Raw genomic sequence first — 20518 nt, 5'->3', positions numbered from 1 at the left:
CCCCCTGCCTCGTGGGGCCCCCGAAGCTCCACCGACGTACCCCTTGCACCCATATATACCTACGTATCGAAAAACTTCCAGAATGGAGATTAGATCGGGAGTTCCGCTGCCAGAAGCCTCTGTAGCCACCAAAAACCAATCTAGACCCGTTCCGGCACCCTGCCGGAGGGGGCAATCCTTCTCCGGTGGCCATCTTCATCATCCCGGCGCTCTCCATGACTAGGAGGGAGTAGTTCTGCCTCGGGGCTGAGGGTATGTACCAGTAGCTATGTGTTTGATCTCTCTCTCTCTCTCATGTTCTTGAGATGATACGATCTTGATGTATCGCGAGCTTTGTTATTATAGTTGGATCCTATGTTTCTTCTCCCCCTCTTCTCTCTTGTAATGAATTGAGTTTCCCCTTTGAAGTTATCTTATCGGATTGAGTCTTTAAAGACTTGAGAACACTTAATGTATGTCTTGGTGATCAGCTTGCGGGTTTCGTGACATTGGGAACCTATGCATAGGGGTGGGCACACGTTTTCGTCGTGATTCTCTGGTAGAAACTTTGGGGCACTCTTTGAGGTTCTATGTGTTGGTTGAATAGATGAATCTGAGATTGTGTGATGCATATCGTATAATCATACCCACGGATACTTGAGGTGACAATGGAGTATCTAGGTGACATTAGGGTTTTGGTTGATTTGTGTCTTAAGGTGTTATTCTAGTATGAACTCTAGGGCTGTTTGTGACACTTATAGGAATAGCCCAATGGATTGATTGGAAAGAATAACTTTGAGGTGGTTTCGTACCCTACCATAATCTCTTCGTTCGTTCTCCGCTATTAGTGACTTTGGAGTGACTCTTTGTTGCATGTTGAGGGATAGTTATGTGATCCAATTATGTTAGTATTGTTGAGGGAACTTACACTAGCGAAAGTATGAACCCTAGTTCTTGTTTCAATACATTGCAATACCGTTTACGCTCACTTTTATCATTAGTTACCTTGCTGTTTTTATTATTTCAGATTACAAATACCTTTATCTACTATCCATATACCACTTGTATCACCATCTCTTCGCCGAACTAGTGCACCTATGCAATTTACCATTGCATTGGGTGTTTTGGGGACACAAGAGACTCTTTGTTATTTGGTTGCAGGGTTGCTTGAGAGAGACCATCTTCATCCTACGCCTCCTATGGATTGATAAACCTTAGGTCATCCACTTGAGGGAAATTTGCTACTGTCCTACAAACCTCTGCACTTGGAGGCCCAACAACGTCTACAACAAGAAGGTTGTGTAGTAGACATCAAGCTCTTTTCTGGCGCCGTTGCCGGGGAGGCAAGGAAAGCGGCACTAACACACCCCGTCAACTAAGCTCTTTTCTGGCGCCGTTGCTGGGGAGGTTAGCACTTGAAGGTATATCTTTGGATCTTGCAATCGAGTCTTTTAGTTTCTTGTTTTATGACTAGTTTAGTTTATAAAAGAAAACTAAAAAAATGGAATTGAGTTTGTCTCATACGCTTCACCTTTTTAATATCTTTCGTGAGTATGATGGAAAGGATAATTGTGCTCAAGTGCTAGAAGAAGAAATCTATAAAATGTTTGGCACTAAATATTTGAATGATGAGCATGATTGCAATGTTGTTAGTATGAATTCTTTGAATATCCATGATGCTAATGATATGCAAAGCCACAAGCTTGGGGAAGCTATGTTTGATGAAGATGATATTTTTTGTCCCCCAAGCTTTGATGAGCAAATTTATTATGAGGAAAGCATGCCTCCTATCTATGATGATTATTGTGATGACACGTATGCTTTAAATAATAATGATAACCATGAAACTTCTCATCTTGATCTTAATTTTCAATCACATGATAGTTATTTTGTTGAGTTTGCTCCCACTATTCCGAATGAGAAGAATTTTGCTTATGTGGAGAGTAATAAAATTTCTATGCTTGTAGATCATGAAAAGAATGCTTTAGGTGCTGGTTATATTGTTGAATTCATTCATGATGCTACTGAAAATTATAATGAGGGAGGAACATATGCTTGTAGGAATTGCAATAATATCAAGTTTCCTCTCTATGTGCTTAAAATTTTAAAGTTTTGCTTGCTTTACCTTCCTATGCAAGTTGATTCTTGTTCCCATAAGTTGTTTGCTCACAAAATCCCTATGCATAGGAAGTATGTTAGACTTAAATGTGCTAGTCATATTCTTCATGATGCTCTCTTTATGTTTCAATTCTTATCTTTTATGTGAGCATCATTGAAATCATCATGCCTAGCTAGGGGCATTAAACGATAGCGCTTGTTGGGAGGCAACCCAATTTTATTTTTGTTCCTTGCTTGTTGTTCCTGTTTAGTAATAAATAATTAATCTAGCCTTTGTTTAGATGTGGTTTTATGCTTTTAGGGAGTGTTTGTGCCAAGTAGAACCTTTGGGAAGACTCGGGGAAAGTCTTGTTGATCATGCTGTAAAAAACAGAAACTTTAGCGCTCACGAGAATTGCTACCATTTTTATTTGGAGAGTGCTATTTAGTTAATTCTTTCTGCAGATGATTAAAAGATAAATTCCTAATGTACAGAAATTTATTTGATAATTTTATGAGTTCCATAAGTATACGTTTGATCCAGATTACTACAGACTGTTCTATTTTTGACAGATTCTGTTTTTCGTGTGTTGTTTGCTTATTTTGATGAATCTATGGCTAGTAAAATAGTTTATAAACCATAGAGAAGTTGGAATACAGTAGGTTTAACACCAATATAAATAAATAATGAGTTCATTACATTACCTTGAAGTAGTGTTTTGTTTTCTTTCGCTAACGGAGCTTACGAGTTTTCTGTTAAGTTTTGTGTTGTGAAGTTTTCAAGTTTTGGGTAAGGATTCGATGGACTATGGAATAAGGAGGGGCAAGAGCCTAATCTTGGCGATGTACAAGGAACCCCAAGGTAATATTTAAGGACAACCATGAGCCTAAGCTTGGGGATGCCCCGGAAGGCATCCCCTCTTTCGTGTTCGTTCATCGGTAACTTTACTTGGAGCTATATTTTTATTCACCACATGATATGTGTTTTGCTTGGAGCGTCATTTTATTTCATTATGTTTTGCTTGCTGTTTGAATAAAATACCAAGATCTTAAATTCTTAAATGTTAGAGAGTCTTCACATAGTTGCATAATTATCCGACTACTCATTGAGCTTCACTTATATCTTTCGGAGTAGTTTGTCATTTGCTCTAGTGCTTCACTTATATCTTTTAGAGCATGGTGGTAGTTTTATTTTGGAAAAATAGATGAACTCTCATGCTTCACTTATATTATTTTGAGAGTCTTAAATATCATGGTAATTTGCTTATAATCCTAATGTGCTAGGTATGCAAGAATAATAAAATTCTCTTATGAGTGTGTTGAATAGTAAGAGAAGTTTGATACTTGATGATTGTTTTGAGATATGAGGATGGTGATATTAGAGTCATGCTAGTTGAGTAGTTGTGAATTTGAGAAATACTTGTGTTGAAGTTTGTGATTGCCGTAGCATGCACGTATGGTGAACCGTTATGTGATGAAGTCGGAGCATGATTTATTTATTGATTGTCTTCCTTATGAGTGGCGGTCGGGGACGAGTGATGGTCTTTTCCTACCAATCTATCCCCCTAGGAGCATGCGCGTAGTACTTTGTTTCGATAACTAATAGAATTTTGCAATAAGTATGTGAGTTCTTTATGACTAATGTTGAGTCCAAGGATTATACGCACTCTCACCCTTCCACCATTGCTAGCCTCTCTAGTACCGCGCAACTTTCGCCGGTATCATACACCCACCATATACCTTCCTCAAAACAGCCACCATACCTACCTATCATGGCATTTCCATAGCCATTCCGAGATATATTGCCATGCAAGTTTCCACCGTTCCGTTATTATGACACGCTTCATCATTGTCATATTTCTTTGCATGATCATGTAGTTGACATCGTATTTGTGGCAAAGCCACCGTTCATAATTCTTTCATACATGTCACTCATGCATCATTGCATATCCCGGTACACCGACGGAAGCATTCATATAGAGTCATATCTTGTTCTAAGTATCGAGTTGTAATTCTTGAGTTGTAAGAAATATAAAAGTGTGATGATCATCATTATTGGAGCATTGTCCCAATGAGGAAAGGATGGTGGAGACTATGATTCCCCCACAAGTCGGGATGAGACTCCGGACGAAAAATAAATAAAAGAGGCCAAAGAAGCCCAAATAAAAAAAATAGTAATAATAAAAGAGGCCATAAAAAGGAGAAAGGCCCAAATAAAAAAATATAAAAAATGAGAGAAAAGAGAGAAGCGACAATGCTACTATCCTTTTACCACACTTGTGCTTCAAAGTAACATCATGATCTTCATGATAGAGAGTCTCCTATGTTGTCACTTTCATATACTAGTGGGAATCTTTCATTATAGAACTTGGCTTGTATATTCCAATGATGGGCTTCCTCAAAATGCCCTAGGTCTTCGTGAGCAACCGAGTTGGATGCACACCCACTAGTTTCTTTTGTTGAGCTTTCATATACTTATAGCTCTAGTGCATCCGTTGCATGGCAATCCCTACTCACTCACATTGATATCTATTGATGGGCATCTCCATAGCCCGCTGATACGCCTAGTTGATGTGAGACTATCTTCTCCTTTTTGTCTTCTCCACAACCACCATTCTATTCCACCTATAGTGTTATATCCATGGCTCACGCTCATATATTGCGTGAAGATTGAAAAAGTTTGAGAACATCAAAAGTATGAAACAATTGCTTGGCTTGTCATCGGGGTTGTGCATGATATAAATACTTTGTGTGGTGAAGATAGAGCATAGCCAGACTATATGATTTTGTAGGGATAACTTTCTTTGGCCATGTTATTTTGAGAAGACATAATTGCTTTATTAGTATGCTTGAAGTATTATTATTTTTATGTCAATATGAACTTTTGTCTTGAATCCTATGGATCTGAATATTCATGCCACAATTAAGAAGAATTACATTGAAACTATGCCAACTAGCATTCCACAACAAAAAATATCTTTTTTGTCATTTACCTACTCGAGGACGAGCAAGAATTAAGCTTGGGGATGCTTGATACGTCTCCAACGTATCTATAATTTTTGATTGCTCCATGCTATATTATCTACTATTTTGGGCAATAATGGGCTTTATTATCCACTTTTATATTATTTTTGGGACTAACCTAATAACCGGAGGCCCAGCCCAGATTTGCTATTTTATACCTATTTCAGTGTTTTGAAGAAAAGGAATATCAAACGGAGTCGAAACGGAACGAAATCAACTGGAGACGTTATTTTTGGAAGGAAACACACCTGATGGACTTGGACCCCACGTCAGAAGATATGGGAGCTGACCATGAGGGTGGGGGCGCGCCCACCCTCCTAAGGCGCGCCCCTGCCTCATGGGGCCCCCGAAGCTCCACCGATGTACCCCTTGCACCCATATATACCTACGTATCGAAAAACTTCCAAAACGGAGATTAGATCAGGAGTTCCGCCGCCAGAAGCCTCTGTAGCCACCAAAAACCAATCTAGACACGTTCCGGCACCCTGCCGGAGGGGGCAATCCTTCTCCGGTGTCCATCTTCATCATCTCGGCGCTCTCCATGACCAGGAGGGAGTAGTTCTCCCTCGGGGCTGAGGGTATGTACCAGTAGCTATGTGTTTGATCTCTCTCTCTCTCTCTCGTGTTCTTGAGATGATACGATCTTGATGTATCACCAGCTTTGCTATTATAGTTGGATCCTATGTTTCTTCTCCCCCTCTTCTCTCTTGTAATGAATTGAGTTTCCCTTTGAAGTTATCTTATCGGGTTGAGTCTTTAAAGACTTGAGAACACTTGATGTATATCTTGGTGATCAACTTGCGGGTTTCGTGACATTGGGAACCTATGCATAGGGGTTGGCACACGTTTTCGTTGTGATTCTCCGGTAGAAACTTTGTGTCACAGCCCTAGAGCTTGCTTGTAACTAGTGGCTTTGCATCCATGCATCATGTCTAAATTTCTTTAAATTTGAATTGGGGAATTGGAGAGCCTCAGAAATCATTTAAAAAAATGATCAACATTAAAAATTGCTTCAAATGTTTCCAAGGAAATGTTCCTTTTCAGCTTTGAAAAATATTGGCAAGAATAAAATGCAACCCTATATTTTTGGAGTGACTGAAACATTTATTTTGGGCCTTTGAATTAATTCAATAACTATTTGCATTGGATATATATATTTGATATATAAATAATATATGTCCAATAATACTGGAACATTTTATGTGGTTTGGTATATTTCAGTCCTAGCCACATAACTATTTTTAGGATTTTATAAAATGGTTTAGTAGTTTACTAAACCAAAACAACAAAGAACAAAATAAATAAAAAAACAGAAATAGGAAAAGCAGAGAGGAGAGAAACCCTACCTGGCGCTCACCTCTCAGCCCACCTGGCCCAATTCCAGCGGCCCAGCCCACCGAACCGCCACCGTCTCCCACCTCGCGCCAGAAGGACGCGAGGCGTGTGGCCACCGCACGCCGGCACGCACCGAGCCACCTCCTGCTTGCCGCTCTCCTTCCTCGACGCTCTGGACGCCTCCCCCGAGCGCCACGCACCTCCCTGCCTCTCTCCCTCACTCTCCCGCGCTCTCACCCCCTTCCCTGGATCTCTCCCTCTCTCGCCCGACCGCTGCCGCCGCCGCCGTCCACTACCACCGCAGCCACCGCCGTCGTTTCGCCCTACTAGAGAGTCCATCGGCTCCGCCTAGTTCCCTGCTACCTCTCCGTTGAGACACGCGTCGTCGGATGCCCTGCTGCCTCGCCAGCGACCCGTCTTCTCCACGCACGGCCGCCGCACGCCATCTGTCGATTCGCCGTCTCCGCCGCCTCCCCGAGCATGCCGACCTGCTCTGCAACCTCACAGTGAGCCCCCGCTCCGAACCCCTCTCTCCCCGCCGAAGTTCTCCCCCTCCAGCCGCCTTTTCCACCAAAGCCGCGAGCTCCTCGCCGCCGGTGATGGTGCAGACGAGGCCATGGGCACTACAACCCGTATCTGAGCACACCAGTGTACTCAGCGCACCTCCACGAACCTGCAGCTACCAGTAGCTCTGCCTCCCGTGCCCTCTAGCACCATACTCGGCTGCTCCCGAACACCGGCCGCCGCCACGAGCTCGACTCCGGCGAGCTCGATCCACCCCAACCCCTCCCATTTGGCTCTCTGGATGCGCAAGAGCGAGGGCTATGCCCTGGTGCCCTCAGAGCGCCAATCCGACGCCCTAGCGCAAGTCCGGCGTGCCCCCGCCGTGTTCTATGGTCGTCGTCGGCTGGTCTCCGACGTGCTGACGTGGCGCCGTCGTTAGGGGCAAATGACCCTGCTAATTAACCCCTGTGTCACTGATAGGTGGGCCCAGAGCCCTGCTAATTTTAGCTTAGCGCTAACTAACTTTTAGTTAACCCACTTAGTCGCTGACATGTGGACCCATCCCTGTTAGTTATTAGTTATGTTTATCAGTGCTAATTAACCTAGATTAGTGCTTAACCTAACACTAGTTAACACGGTTAGTTAGTTGTGTCACTGACGTGTGGACCCCACACGTCAGGTTTGACCTGGGGCGCCCAGTTGACTCTGCTGATGTCACAGTGACGTGGTGCCGACGCCATAAATCATTTTCTGGATTTAAAATAAATTCAGGAAATTCCAGAAAATTGTATAAACTTCTAAAAATCATAGAAAATCAACCGTAAGTCAGAATGAAATAATTTATATATGAAAAATTATCAGAAAAATTCAAGGAATCCATCTGTACCATTTTCATGCATGTTTGAACAATGTTTGTCCTCAGTTTTGGACAAAACAAATAAAGGGCATTTAAATAATCATATATGGAGTTGGAGTTTGAATCATGTATTCAAACCAACTTCATTTAAATCATAGCTAGATGCATTAGCCCAAAACACATTCATATTGCCATGTCATAGCATGCATCATATTGTGCATTGCATTGATCGTGTTTCTTCTGTGTTTGCCGGTGTTGTTCCCCCTCGATAGACGTTGTACCGGCGATGTGATCGATGACACCGATGAAGAGCTATATTATCTTTAGAAGTGCCAGGCAAGCAAAACCCCCTTGTTCATTCCGATACAATCCTACTCTCTCGCCCTGCTCTCTTTTACTGCATTAGGACAACAACGAGTCATTTGTTACTTGCTGCGGTAGTTGAACCCCTTTATCCTCTGCATGACCTGTCATTGCCATAGTAAATAGATGAAACCCACTAGTATGAGTAGGAGTTGCTTGAGCCCTGTTGTGCCTACTCATTCATGTTTGTTTGTCATGCCTGCTACTGCTTAGAGTTGAGTCAGGTCTGATTCATCGGGAATGAATCAGAGGTGTGTGAACATGTCCTACTGTGTGTAAGCTAAGTGTGTGAACACGATTTGGTAAAAGGTATCGGTGAGAGGCCATGTAGGAGTACATGGTGGGTTGTCTCATTGAAGCTGTCCTCAAGAACTGAGTTCTGTGTTTGTGATCCATGATTCAGCTACTACCACGCATTGGGCCCGAAACCAATGGACCCTCTCGGCTTCTTAATCACCCTTGTCCTCTGTCCAGGACTTGCGAGTAGTTTCTGGTGTTTGTAGTATGCTGGAGGCCGTGGGCAGCGCTGACCGGAGGGGTGGGCTGTGATGCGGTAGGCACGTGGCACGGTGTACCGGGCGCCCGTTTGGTGTCTCGGGAACCCTGTTCACATCGTTTGGGGCTGTGAGCGAAACTCCGACCGGATCTCCTCATGGATGGAACCCGAATAGGCGATAAACCTGGACTAGAGACTTGAGTGTTTAGGTAGGCCGTGGCCGACACCCATGTTGGGTTTCCGCTTGAAGGTTGCCGAGTACATGTCGTGTAAACGGCGGTAAGTGGTGAGAGCGTGTGTGAAGAAGTACACCCCTGCAGGGTTAACATCATCTATTCGAATAGCCGTGTCCGCGGAAAAGGACTTCTGGGTTGCTTATATCAGTTCATAGACAAGTGAAAGTGGATACCCTAAAATACGCAAGATAAGCATGAGTGCTATGGATGGCGTTCTCGTAGGGAGACGGGAACGGATCCATAGTGGTGTATTGATATGGTGAATATGTGGACTCGTGTGCGCCACCTCAAAAGAGTTACTTGCAGTTGTAGTTCAGGATAGCCACCGAGTCAAAGCTGGCTTGCTGCAGTTAAATCCCCACCATCCCTTTGTTGATAATGATGCATATGTAGTTAGTTCTGATGTAAGTCTTGCTGGGTACATTTGTACTCACGGTTGCCTATTTTATGTTTTTGCAGAGAGACTTCGGTCTCGCTAGTAGTACCGCGTGGACTTCGACGTTTAGCTTGTTACCTCAGCTACGATCTTGTGCCCTCGGTAGGATCTGGTAGATTGTCAGGATTCTCAGCCTTTTTCATCTTATAGTTGTCTATACTCAGACATGTTAAGCTTCCGCATGTGCTTTGACTTGTATGCTCTGAATGTTGGGTCATGAGACCCCTGTTTGTAATATCTCGCTCCTCGAAGCCTATTGAATAAATATTTGAGTCGTAGAGTCATGTTGTGATGCCATGTTGTATTTGCACATATCGAGCATATTGTGTGTATGTTATTGAAATGCTTGGTATGTGTGGGATCTGGCTATCTAGTTGTTTATCCTTAGTAGCCTCTCTTACCGGGAAATGTCTCCTAGTGTTTCCACTGAGCCATGGTAGCTTGCTACTGCTCCGGAACACTTAGGCTGGCCGGCATGTGTCCTTCTTCGTTCCTGTGTCTGTCCCTTCGGGGAAATGTCACGCGATGAATACCGGAGTCCTGTTAGCCCACTACAGCCCGGTTCACCGGAGTCCTGCTAGCCCAGTGCTACAGCCTGGATTCACTCGCTGATGATCGACACGTTCGATGCTGGGTCATGGATGCCTGTCCCTGTAAGTTAGTGCCACTTTGGGTTTACGACTAGCCATGTCAGCCCGGGCTCCTTATCATATGGATGCTAGCGACACTGTCATATACGTGTGCCAAAAGGCGCAAACGGTCCCGGGCAAAGGTAAGGAGACACCCGTGGGAATACCGTGCGTGAGGCCGCAAAGTGATATGAGGTGTTACATGCTAGATCGATGTGGCATTGAGTCGGGGTCCTGACAGCTTTGGTATCAGAGCTTGCTGCCTGTAGGATACCAAGCCAAACTGGTCGAAGTTGAGTCTAGAAATTCTTTAGTTATATAAGGGAAGTGATTGTGGGATGGAACGTAAGGCTCTTTTTACTCCTTATACCTCATGCCCTTCTGATCTGAGTCATCTTATCTTTTCTACGGGGTTAAGGAACTAGGCTTTCTCTTCTTTCTATCAGGATCACGTGTTACTAATCCGTAGACTTATAAGATTGTTGGATTTAAGCTTGAGTTCAGCTCCTACGACTTCTGTATGTTAACTGTTGATCTCGAAACCTTGGTATTGTGCTTCTGAGTGGTTATGCCACCATTTTTGTGATTGTCTCAAATCTTTTTGAGCATTTACAGCCGTTATGCTGTCCGAGTCATCCCAGGTTTCTAAACAATCTGATGCACTTGCAAGTCCTTTCCCTCTGGTTTTTATGTTCCTTTGGGCCAGGTTAATCACACTAATCGGTGAGTTGAGGTACTCTGTTGCCTTGACATATATGTTGGAGTTCTTATTATGACCCTAGGTGTCTCAGGGGATCATCTAGTAGTCTAGCCATGTTTTGTGTCCCAGTGTGATGATTCTGGCTTTTAGTCTCGAAAGCATCCCGTGATGCCACTTAGTAGTAGGTATTCTACTCCTTGGGTTTTGAACCCGAGATTCACCCTACTTACTTCATGTTGATAGTAATTGCTAGCTCCCTTAGGTTATTAGTAACCTTTGCGATAGTCCTTGAAGTCCGTGGTATCTTCTTCTTCCAAATACCATGAACTACTTATGGCAGAAGTTCCTCGTTGAACTGAACGATCACAACCAGAGTGCTCTTGATGAGTTCTCCATGCTATATTGTGACTCTGCCAGCTCAATCTTTCTGCATGGGTTATCCGGAAGAATTATGTTGAACCTGGTTCGACATACTAATCTACGCATCCACAACTCAAAAAGTTATATGTTCCTTTGAGTTGTCCCTCTTTAGTTGTCTACTGACCTTCGTCTATCAATTGATAGTCAAGAGTATGCGTGCGTTCGTTTATCGATGCCTATTACTCTTGTGGTCCGTCAAGCCATTCTATCGCGGAATGACTAGGAGAAACAAACTCCAGTACCTCTTCCATATCTAGGATTGGGTCAAAACAATTGTACTCCGCAGATCAAAATGCCAATCCAGCTTTTGCTCTGTTCTACCTTGGAGTATTACCATCTTTTGTATCGGGATTGTTATAGGAATTGCACACCATCCTATGAACTCTTGGTACAGTGATACTTCTTGCCATCATTGTTCATTCCTCGGTTCCTGTGTCATTGTAACCGGAATGCCGACAAATGAATCATGGCGTGTGAAATCAATACTGCTAGCAACTCTGTTGCTTGGTAGTTAAATGGACGATAACCTCATTCTTAGCGTGTTGATTATTGAATCGTCACCCTAAGACTGATTGTGCTACCTAGTCCTTGTTCTCGGTGCACTCCTCGATCGATGAGTTACGATTATTTCAAATCTTCGCTCTATTGATCATATCGTCTTGCCTCAAAAGCAAGATTGTTCTCGAGCTTACTAACATATCGGTGGTTTGTGATTTTCCGAATATCTTCTCGGAAGTATTACCATGTTGTCCCCTGACTGTTATGTTGAGCTCGTGATCAAGTTGGTTTCTTGTGAACCACCTTCTCTCCAAGAATCGGTGTTAGATATCCCTGAGCTAGTTGGTTAAGCTAGACAACAACTTGGAGAGTTGGAAGATAAAATCTTGCCTGACTTAGTTCGTTCCAAAGGGATATTCTTGTGTAGTGTGTGTTGAAGAAAGATGATATCTTCATCGATTGGTCCCTGTGATCAGTTGCTGGACCTATTGTCTTATCAATCCTTTGATTTGAGTGTGGGCTATCGTCAAATCAAATCAGTACCAACGATGCTCGTAATGTTGTCTTACTCGTGGTTGATCCCTTGAGCATACACCATTACATCTTTGGTCTGACCAATGCTATCACCGTGTTCACATGATGGTGGAAGTCCAGTGATATGGAAATTCTGATGAGTTGCTGTTGAGCCCATCAGTAGCATTTTGTCTCCCCCCATGAATCATGTTGAACATCAACCTAGTGTTGGAAACTTGTGTAAGCATTTCTTCGTGTTTCGTTCATGAAGCATATGTTTGGATGAAGGTAGTGACTTCCGTTAATTCATGTGCATCTGATGCAAGTAGCCGCCGTGGATTCGAGAAAGTCAATGTTGCTTTCTTTGGAATCATTCCAAATCAGTCATGCACATGTGCGAAGAATTCTGTGGTTTGAAGACTTGCAACCTTCAATCTATACGTATCCCTAGCACACCAAGCCACTGATTGATTTGTTCAAGGAGAAGGAGTTCCTTCATAAGAGCTAATCCGGACTTATATAAGGACTTCGATATCCTCGATGATGGTTCCCCCACCTGAACTCGGTAGTGTTTAACTATAAGACTACTACGTGGCCATGCTTGTCTGGGACAACGTGTTCACATGTTTGTAGCAGAACCAGCTCATGTTTTGGAGCTTACTATCGTAGTTCATTCCCCGAGAATCTCGCAACGTCATCTCGTCGATTTGTGTTGCAAACTTTCATTTTTCTTTCTAGACTTGATGAGTCTGGAATATTCTGACACCAACCAGATCTGAATCTCAGGCAGATGTGATGGTTGGAACATTTCCCAAGAACTATAATATTGGTCTCGCGATAACCGGTAAAGTGGATGTCGTGGCCAACACACCCAGCCGGAAGACCTCCTGTTGTAGTATCTTGATTTGAGGAAGTTGGCCACCTCCCCATAGGGATTTCGTAGGATTTACTCCCTAGTTGCCCCTATGGATTTCTGTGTTCCGAAGTCCGACCTTTTTACTTGATGTTCTAGATATCAAACCATATATATGAATGGGTTACACTAGCACATCAAGGAGAACATTAGAAGCGGAGTGCTAAATGTCTCTCGGTCGATCATCCAGATTTCGTTCCCTTGGCCTCGCTAAGGTGAAATCTGAGAAAGTGTTATCCTCCTTTGCATCTGCATCGTCCATCGCTATTCATCATGGTAGTATGTTGTGTTGTCAGCACCCTTGACACGGATATTGGTAAAATCTTGATGATTATGGAGATGCTCAAGTTCTTGAGAGCACGCACAAGCGCTACGTGTTATCATCGGCACTAACTGGGATTCCTCTCAGTTTCCCCAGCAATGCTATGACCTTTTCAAACAATGAATTCACTCTCTATTGTTGGGTTCTTCCCCAGTTACCAGAATCATTCCCAGCATTTGCATTTTGTTCCCAGCTTGCACCGCCAATGTGCCATTCTACCATGGGTCTCTTCCATTTCCGGTGGTAAGCAAATTCATCCATTACGTTGTCTTCAACAAGGTAATCCACATCATCCATTCTAATCCGGGTATGCCATTCTACCGGACCCCTCCAAATGATCGCTCGAGAATTGCCTTAGGCTGGTATAAAGAGTTTCAATGATCTTTGAATCAAAGGTAATTCTTTTTGCCACTTAAGGGGATATATCTACGAGTCACCATCCCTAAGGTGTCTTGTTGTTGTATCATGGCAACTATTTCTCCTCGCTACTTTGAAAACCTCATCAATTGTTTTCTTCCGTCCTTCATGATGTGCGTTTTGCCTCTCAGCTCAAGAGGTGTTTTACATCTCATTTCGTGAGTTGATCTTGTGTTTATTAAGGTGATCCATCCTTGTAGAGTGTCTCTGTCCTCGTGTTGGATGAAGATCTCAAAAGCAAAGACGTCAAGATCAATCGGAGCACTGAATTAGCATCCTCGAGAAGGACATCTGGATCATGAAGATTGTGCTAGTTTGCGTTCCCCCTTCACCTTACCCTACGCTTGAATCTCGGGACGAGATTTTTGTTTAGTGGGGGTGAGTTGTCACAGCCCTAGAGCTTGCTTGTAACTAGTGGCTTTGCATCCATGCATCATGTCTAAATTTCTTTAAATTTGAATTGGGGAATTGGAGAGCCTCAGAAATCATTTAAAAAAAATGATCAACATTAAAAATTGCTTCAAATGTTTCCAAGGAAATGTTCCTTTTCAGCTTTGAAAAATATTGGCAAGAATAAAATGCAACCCAATATTTTTGGAGTGACTGAAACATTTATTTTGGGCCTTTGAATTAATTCAATAACTATTTGCATTGGATATATATATTTGATATATAAATAATATATGTCCAATAATACTGGAACATTTTATGTGGTTTGGTATATTTTAGTCCTAGCCACATAACTATTTTCAGGATTTTATAAAATGGTTTAGTATTTTACTAAACCAAAACAACACAGAACAAAATAAATAAAAAAACAGAAATAGGAAAAGCAGAGAGGAGAGAAACCCTACCTGGCGCTCACCTATCAGCCCACCTGGCCCAATTCCAGCGGCCCAGCCCACCGAACCGCCACCGTCTCCCACCTCGCGCCAGAAGGACGCGAGGCGTGTGGCCACCACACGCCGGCACGCGCCGAGCCACCTCCTGCTTGCCGCTCTCCTTCCTCGACGCTCTGGACACCTCCCCCGAGCGCCACGCACCTCCCTGCCTCTCTCCCTCACTCTCCCGCGCTCTCACCCCCTTCCCTGGATCTCTCCCTCTCTCGCCCGACCGCTGCCGCCGCCGCCGTCCACTACCACCGCAGCCACCGCCGTTGTTTCGCCCTACTAGAGAGTCCATCGGCTCTGCCTAGTTCCCTGCTACCTCTCCGTTGAGACACGCGTCGTCGGATGCCCTGCTGCCTCGCCAGCGACCCGTCTTCTCCATGCACGGCCGCCTCACGCCGTCTGTCGATTCGCCGTCTCCGCCGCCTCCCCGAGCACGCCGACCTGCTCTGCAACCTCACAGTGAGCCCCCGCTCCAAACCCCTCTCTCCCCGCCGAAGTTCTCCTCCTCCAGCCGCCTTTTCCACCAAAGCCGCGAGCTCCTCGCTGCCGGTGATGGTGCAGACGAGGCCATGGGCACTACAGCCCGTATCTGAGCACACCAGTGTGCTCAACGCGCCTCCACGAACCTGCAGCTACCAGTAGCTCCGCCTCCCGTGCCCTCTAGCACCATACTCGGCTGCTCCCGAACGCCGGCCGCCGCCACGAGCTCGACTCCGGCGAGCTCGATCCACCCCAACCCCTCCCATTTGGCTCTCTGGATGCACAAGAGCGAGGGCTATGCCCTGGTGCCCTCAGCGCGCCAATCCGACGCCCCTAGTGCAAGTCCGGCGTGCCCCCGCCGTGTTCTGTGGTCGCCGTCGGCTGGTCTCCGACGTGCTGACGTGGCACCGTCGTTAGGGGCAAATGACCCTGCTAATTAACCCCTGTGTCACTGACAGGTGGGCCCAGAGCCCTGCTAATTTTAGCTTAGCGCTAACTAACTTTTAGTTAACCCACTTAGTCGCTGACATGTGGACCCATCCCTGTTAGTTATTAGTTAGGTTTAGTCAGTGCTAATTAACCTAGATTAGTGCTTAACCTAACACTAGTTAACACGGTTAGTTAGTTGTGTCACTGACGTGTGGACCCCACACGTCAGGTTTGACCTGGGGCGCCCAGTTGACTCTGCTGACGTCACAGTGACGTGGTGCTGACGCCATAAATCATTTTCTGGATTTAAAATAAATTCAGGAAATTCCAGAAAATTGTATAAACTTCTAAAAATCATAGAAAATCAACCGTAAGTCAGAATGAAATAATTTATATATGAAAAATTATCAGAAAAATTCAAGGAATCCATCTGTACCATTTTCATGCATGTTTGAACAATGTTTGTCCTCTGTTTTGGACAAAACAAATAAAGGGCATTTAAATAATCATATATGGAGTTGGAGTTTGAATCATGTATTCAAACCAACTTCATTTAAATCATAGCTAGGTGCATTAGCCCAAAACACATTCATATTGCCATGTCATAGCATGCATCATATTGTGCATTGCATTGATCGTGTTTCTTCTGTGTTTGCCGGTGTTGTTCCCCCTCGATAGACGTTGTACCGGCGATGTGATCGATGACACCGATGAAGAGCTATATTATCTTTAGAAGTGCCAGGCAAGCAAAACCCCCTTGTTCATTCCGATACAATCCTACTCTCTCGCCCTGCTCTCTTTTACTGCATTAGGACAACAACGAGTCATTTGTTACTTGCTGCGGTAGTTGAACCCCTTTATCCTCTGCATGACCTGTCATTGCCATAGTAAATAGATGAAACCCACTAGTATGAGTAGGAGTTGCTTGAGCCCTGTTGTGCCTACTCATTCATGTTTGTTTGTCATGCCTGCTACTGCTTAGAGTTGAGTCAGGTCTGATTCATCGGGAATGAATCAGAGGTGTGTGAACATGTCCTACTGTGTGTAAGCTAAGTGTGTGAACACGATTTGGTAAAAGGTATCGGTGAGAGGCCATGTAGGAGTACATGGTGGGTTGTCTCATTGAAGCCGTCCTCAAGAACTGAGTTCTGTGTTTGTGATCCATGATTCAGCTACTACCACGCATTGGGCCCGAAACCAATGGACCCTCTCGGCTTCTTAATCACCCTTGTCCTCTGTCCAGGACTTGCGAGTAGTTTCTGGTGTTTGTAGTATGCTGGAGGCCGTGGGCAGCGCTGACCGGAGGGGTGGGCTGTGATGCGGTAGGCACGTGGCACGGTGTACCGGGCGCCCGTTTGGTGTCTCGGGAACCCTGTTCACATCGTTTGGGGCTGTGAGCGAAACTCCGACCGGATCTCCTCATGGATGGAACCCGAATAGGCGATAAACCTGGACTAGAGACTTGAGTGTTTAGGTAGGCCGTGGCCGACACCCATGTTGGGTTTCCGCTTGAAGGTTGCCGAGTACATGTCGTGTAAACGGCGGTAAGTGGTGAGAGCGTGTGTGAAGAAGTACACCCCTGCAGGGTTAACATCATCTATTCGAATAGCCGTGTCCGCGGAAAAGGACTTCTGGGTTGCTTATATCAGTTCATAGACAAGTGAAAGTGGATACCCTAAAATACGCAAGATAAGCATGAGTGCTATGGATGGCGTTCTCGTAGGGAGACGGGAGCGGATCCATAGTGGTGTATTGATATGGTGAATATGTGGACTCGTGTGCGCCACCTCAAAAGAGTTACTTGCAGTCGTAGTTCAGGATAGCCACCGAGTCAAAGCTAGCTTGCTGCAGTTAAATCCCCACCATCCCTTTGTTGATAATGATGCATATGTAGTTAGTTCTGATGTAAGTCTTGCTGGGTACATTTGTACTCACGGTTGCCTATTTTATGTTTTTGCAGAGAGACTTCGGTCTCGCTAGTAGTACCGCGTGGACTTCGACGTTTAGCTTGTTACCTCAGCTACGATCTTGTGCCCTCGGCAGGATCTGGTAGATAGTCAGGATTCTCAGCCTTTTTCATCTTATAGTTGTCTATACTCAGACATGTTAAGCTTCCGCATGTGCTTTGACTTGTATGCTCTGAATGTTGGGTCATGAGACCCCTATTTGTAATATCTCGCTCCTCGGAGCCTATTGAATAAATATTTGAGTCGTAGAGTCATGTTATGATGCCATGTTGTATTTGCACATATCGAGCATATTGTGTTTATGTTATTGAAATGCTTGGTATGTGTGGGATCTGGCTATCTAGTTGTTTATCCTTAGTAGCCTCTCTTACCAGGAAATGTCTCCTAGTGTTTCCACTGAGCCATGGTAGCTTGCTACTGCTCCGGAACACTTAGGCTGGCCGGCATGTGTCCTTCTTCGTTCCTGTGTCTGTCCCTTCGGGGAAATGTCATGCGATGAATACCGGAGTCCTATTAGCCCGCTACAGCCCGGTTCACCGGAGTCCTGCTAGCCCAGTGCTACAGCCTGGATTCACTCGCTGATGACCGACACGTTCGATGTTGGGTCATGGATGCCTGTCCCTGTAAGTTAGTGCCACTTTGGGTTTACGACTAGCCATGTCAGCCCGGGCTCCTTATCATATGGATGCTAGCGACACTGTCATATTCGTGTGCCAAAAGGCGCAAACGGTCCCGGGCAAAGGTAAGGCGACACCCGTGGGAATACCGTGCGTGAGGCCGCAAAGTGATATGAGGTGTTACATGCTAGATCGATGTGGCATTGAGTCGGGGTCCTGACACTTTGGGGCACTCTTTGAGGTTCTATGTGTTGGTTGAATAGATGAATCTGAGATTGTGTGATGCATATCGTATAATCATACCCACGGATACTTGAGGTGACAATGGAGTATCTAGGTGACATTAGGGTTTTGGTTGATTTGTGTCTTAAGGTGTTATTCTAGTACGAACTCTAGGGCTATTTGTGACACTTATAGGAATAGCCCAACGGATTGATTGGAAAGAATAACTTTGAGGGGGTTTCGTACCCTACCATAATCTCTTCGTTCATTCTCCGCTATTAGTGACTTTGGAGTGACTCTTTGTTGCATGTTGAGGGATAGTTATGTGATCCAATTATGTTAGTATTGTTGAGGGAACTTACACTAGCGAAAGTATGAACCCTAGGCCTTGTTTCAATACATTGCAATACCGTTTACGCTCACTTTTATCATTAGTTACCTTGCTGTTTTTATTATTTCAGATTACAAATACCTTTATCTACTATCCATATACCACTTGTATCACCATCTCTTCGCCGAACTAGTGCACCTATACAATTTACCATTGTATTGGGTGTGTTGGGGACACAAGAGACTCTTTGTTATTTGGTTGCAGGGTTGCTTGAGAGAGACCATCTTCATCCTACGCCTCCTACAGATTGATAAACCTTAGGTCATCCACTTGAGATAAATTTGCTACTGTCCTACAAACCTCTGCACTTGGAGGCCCAACAACGTCTACAAGAAGAAGGTTGTGTAGTAGACATCAAAGCACATATTATTTGACCTAAGTGCTAATGTTTCAAGCTGTAGAATCTGATGGAGCAGCAGGACCTTCCCCTTTTTCCGCCATTGCTCTTGAACAATGAAGCAAATGTCTGATAGTCTGGTTTCAAAATCATTCATATCTCGATGACATTTGTCAACCACTATTCTTGTTTCAAAAATGACCTCCATTAGGGATTGGACTTGTGTCTGGAGTATAGATATATCATTTTGTCTAGCCGGAAGATTTTTTTAGTAGGCGATTTGGACGAGGTTACCTTGACAACCAACCCAAAATTATGGAGGAAGGTGCTTTTCACACTGTTAGTGGAGAGATACTTATGCACTGTGGCAAGAGGTGACACTGTGTCTCTGGTAGCCTCGTCACCTTCAGGTGGTTTTGTATGTTTAATCATTTGTTCCATAGCTTGCTGGAAGTTTGAATTTCTAGATTAGTGTACCAGATAAGTTACTAATGAGTCAAAAACAAACAAAATAGGTTTCACGTTTATACATAAATTCTTTTGGTGAGCTACTGTAATACATGAGCATGTATTGTAGTGCCAAGTAAAGAATAAAATCACTTTCGAAACATATGTCCATGTAGCATGCCTACTATATCGTATATTTCCTCACATTCATTGACATCTAAGGATAAAGAGACATGGTTTAAAGTAGGATGAACATAGTATGACATCATTCATATCACGGGCAAATAGATATCAAACAACAGGCTATTGTATCATTATGTGGGAACATGAACATCACAACTAGATTACAGACCAAGACCAAAAGAATATCCTTCCTCTCTTTTAAACCGTGTAAGGTGAATGATATGTTAAGACAACTGTGTATAAAAGTGAACAGAGTAACTGACATTGGCTGCAAACCAAGTAGTTAAATGAACACGTCACGGTAACAAGCAGTTCAAAGGCATGAGGAGTAAGGACTTACAATAACGGCTTGAACTGGTGTGCTCAAGCCCTTCATCTTGTTGGTTTGGAAATCCTTGAAGATTTACACTGCATTCGGTTGAAGTTCTTTTTGATCCGCATGGGATTTCCTCTATATTTGGAACAAGTCAATATAGACACGATAATATGGCACAGAAAAAACAAGGAACTAGCAGCTATTTACAAGAGCCTCATAGTGTGCAATATAGCTACAAGATCCTGTTGTTTGTTGGAATTTCACTTTAGAACGGTTAGTCTTGTTCTTCAAACAGTTAGCCTAGAAGAAGATAGACTTGTAAGGCACATACGTAAATACGAGTTCAATATGTGATCTGATCAAATACATATACCCTACCTGATACTTTGGATCAGACCAGTGTTTAACAAGGCCTGTCTAGTCTTCATCCCATAATATATTCCACTAGAGATGTTTGGGCGATTTTGATATGTCTCCATCGTTTCTATAATTTTCGATTGT

This window comes from Triticum dicoccoides, chromosome 6A, assembly GCF_002162155.2.
Source record: "Triticum dicoccoides isolate Atlit2015 ecotype Zavitan chromosome 6A, WEW_v2.0, whole genome shotgun sequence".
Classification (NCBI taxonomy): Eukaryota; Viridiplantae; Streptophyta; class Magnoliopsida; order Poales; family Poaceae; genus Triticum; species Triticum dicoccoides.
This window is presented reverse-complemented; position numbering follows the sequence as displayed.